Here is a 3658-nt window from a genome sequence, read left to right as displayed (position 1 = left end):
CAGGCCCCTCCTTTAATCAAGATGAGTTTTCTTCTTGGAGGCTTCTCATTCCTCATGCAAACAGAGTCCTGGCAGGGTGTGCTTCCCCCTTGCCAGACATGCCTAGACATATCTAATTCTACTTACGCTTGAACTGGGATCCTTTTATACAAGGTTGGGAAGGTAGATTTGGGTAAGGTCACAGAAGCCCTCCAATGCAATCAAACAAGTCTTAGCCTAATATGGTAGGTAAAGGAATCACTGAGTGTATTCAAGCTGGGGAGAGATGTGAGTCAAGAATTATTACAGGCTTATGCCTGTAATCCCAGTACTTTGGGAAGCAGAGGTGAGCAGACTGCCTGAGCTTAGGGGTTCGCAACCAGCCTGGGCAACGCAGCAAGACCTCATCTCTACAATCAATCAAAAAACTAGCCAGGCATGGTGACATGAATCTGTGGTTCCAGCTACTTGGAAGGCTGAGGCAGAAGGATCACCTGAGCCCAACAGGTTGAGATTGCGGTGGCTGTATAAGTGTGCCACTGCACTCTAGCCTGGGTGACAGTGAGACTCTGACTCAAAAAAGAAAAAAAAGAATTAAGAACTTATCTTGTTACCACCTCAGTGCCCATGTTTGTGCTCTCTCTCTAGATGAAATATCACCTTGCCAGAGAGGCCCTATCAAGGCACTTTCCAACACCTCACCTTGTCTTATTTCTGGTAGGGTATTTTTCGCTCCCTGAAGTCACAGTCTTTTCTTCTTTTTCTTTCCTTTCCTGTTCCATAAGGGCTGGGAGGTATCCATCTTAGTCAATGCTGTATTCCCAGGGCATGGCTCATAACCGATTTTTAATAAATATGTGGTGAATTTGTTGAATGAGCAAATGAATTTGGTTCAATGAATGAATTCAGATAAAGAAGCCCAAAGAGGTCAAGGGACTTAGAGACCTGCTCAAGAGTTCACAAATCATGATTGGGAAAACAGGGGCTAAAACCAGTCTATCTAATCAAATCCACTGTATCCAGGAGAAGCAGAAGGTGGGGGATGGGTTGGCAGGAGGGGTGAGCAAAAGATCTCTGGAGAGGTTTGGTGATACATTGGCCAAGACTGAGGTGGGGGAGAGGAGGTAGGCGCTGGGGAGAAAGAATTAACACATATTGAGTATCTACTCTGTGCCAGGTGCTTTAATCTGTGGTCTGATTTTCGACTTGTGCTGTAGGTATTCTTATCCTCATTTTTATGAGCTAAGGAATAGTGGAACAAGAGTTTCAAGAAATTGCCTTCTTTTACCCATTTATAAAGAACTTGAGTCCTAAACTTGACCCTTTCCTGCCCTCCACACCACCTCTTGGAACACAGGAATAAACGTAGGAGTTTTCCTTGAAGATGGCCACCATGCTTGGGGTCCACAGCCAGTTGTAAGGGAGCAAGAAGAGTAACTTGTTCATTCAGGGAAGGAATGGGGAGCAGGGGTATGTGGTGCTCACCTTGCTTCAGAAGAGAAACTGAAGCACAGTAAGGCAGTAAGGCAGGAGCTTCTTCTTTTTTTTGAGTCAGAGTCTCACTCTGTCGCCCAGGTTGGAGTGCAGTGGCACACTTATGGTCACTGCAGTCTCGATCTGTTGGGCTCAGGTAATCCTTCTGCCTCAGCCTTCTGAGTAGCTGGAACTACAGGCACACCCCACCACACCCGGCTGTTTTTGATTTATTGTAGAGACAAGGCCTCACCAAGTTGCCTAGGCTGGTCTCGAGCCCCTGAGCTAAGGCAATCCTCTCGCCTTGGCCTCCCAAAGTGCTGGGATTACAGGTTTGAGCCACTGCGCCTGGCCTGGGAAGGGGCCTCTTTTGATAAAGGGAGAGCCACTAGAGATGACAGGAGTGGCCAGAGATGGAGATTCACCCAGAGGGCCTTCTGCTTCAAGGCACAGAAGAGGAACAGGACAGGGAGGTCAGGCAGGATGGAGCAGGAGGCTTTGGAGCCAGAGGAAACAACACAGATCACTTTTTCCTTTCTGGATTCCAATCTGGGGTGAAGAATCAGGGGCAGGGGTGGGGTGAGGTGGGGGTATAGTAGGGTGTGATGGACTGAGTCCAGTCTAAACTAGGGGTAGCATGACCCCCCTGCTTTGGGCTCTTTCCTTGCGGTGGGGTGCTCCTGGCCCCTTGTCTGCACACAAGCATATGATTGCCCAGCAACCCAGATGTTCCAAGACATGCCTAATTTAAAATCTACTGCCAAGTCAGACGCAGTGGCTCAAGGCTGTAATCCCAGCACGTTGGGAGGCAGAGGCAAGAGGATCAAGAACACCTGAGTCCAGGTGTTCGAGACCAACCTGAGCAACATGGTGAGATTGCGTCTCTACAATAAATCAAAAAACTAGCTGGGCATGGTGGCACATGCCTATGGGTCCAGCTACTTGAAAGGCTGAGGTGAAAGGATCGTCTGAGTCCAGCAGGTGGAGGCTGCAGTGACCATGAGAGTGCCACTGCACTCCAGCCTGGGTGACAGAGTGAGATTCCAACTTAAAAAAAAATAGAGAAAAATAAATAAATAGGCCGGGCGTGGTAGCTCAGCCTGTGATCCCAGCATTTTGGGAGGCCAAGGTGAAAGGATTGCCTGAGTCTGAGACAAGCCTGGGAGTTTGAGACAAGCCTGGGCAACTTGGTGAGACCTTGTCCTCACAATAAATCACAAAAACTAGCCAGGCAAGGTGGCGTGCATCTGTAGTTCCAGCTACTTGGAAGGCTGAGGCGGAAGGATTGCCTAAGCCCAGCAGGTGGGAGGCTGTGGTGGCCATGAACTTACCACTGCACTCCAGTCTGGGCGACAAGAGTGAGACTCAGACTCAATCAGTCAGTCAATCAATCAATAAAATCCACTGCCTTTTGTCTTCATATACTTGTGCCTGTCAGACTGTGGCTGTCAGTTGGGGTTTGGAAAATAAGGTCACTGAGACCCAGGACACAGGCCCTGCCCTCCACAGAGCCAGGTTCTGTTGAGACCACAGGGCTGTGTATATAAGGTGTTCTTTGTGCTGGGAGAATGCTTCCAAGTCCTGGGTGTTGAAGGCAGCTCCCCAGCTCAGGGCTAGCCCCAGATCACTGATGCTAGTTGGCTGGCTGTGGGTCAAGGGTTGAGGGAGACCTCAGAGATTATGTTACTGACCAGACCCCTCATTCCCATCCCTCCCTTCACAGCATAATTCGAATTTGCTAAAAGGCCTTTCATAAACAGTTCGAGTCTGAAAACTCTGGCAGCTCTCCCCTACCCCTCCAGCCCTGGGGGGCTTCAGGAGGGTCTGGGCTGCCCGCCAGCCCCAGGCTGTCCCCAGACTTCAGTGGGGGTTGGGGAGTCGGTGCTGTTACCCTTTCCTTCCTGCTTGGTCTCCAGCCCAGAGTTTCCTCAGGCCCCAGCCTCCCGGGCTCCCCACCCCACTCTACCTTAACCCTTTCCTCCCAGGGAAGGAGTGCGTGAGGTCCGTTCTCTAGGGACGCCTGGGAGGCGGTGGGGGGTGGAGAGGAGAGGGGAGAAAGCCCTGTTCCAAATCTCAAAAAAGCATCCCTAAAACCAATCCTCTTTTCCTTCCTTTCCCCCTTCCTTCCACTAGGGAGAGGGGAGCGTGGAAGGAAATTAACTTTGACCCCTGGATTCTGGCTCTGGGCCTAAAACGTGGGTGGAAG

Source organism: Carlito syrichta, unplaced genomic scaffold (assembly GCF_000164805.1).
Source record: "Carlito syrichta isolate Samal-C Ts95f unplaced genomic scaffold, Tarsius_syrichta-2.0.1 Scaffold312194, whole genome shotgun sequence".
NCBI classification, from domain to species: Eukaryota; Metazoa; Chordata; class Mammalia; order Primates; family Tarsiidae; genus Carlito; species Carlito syrichta.
This window is presented reverse-complemented; position numbering follows the sequence as displayed.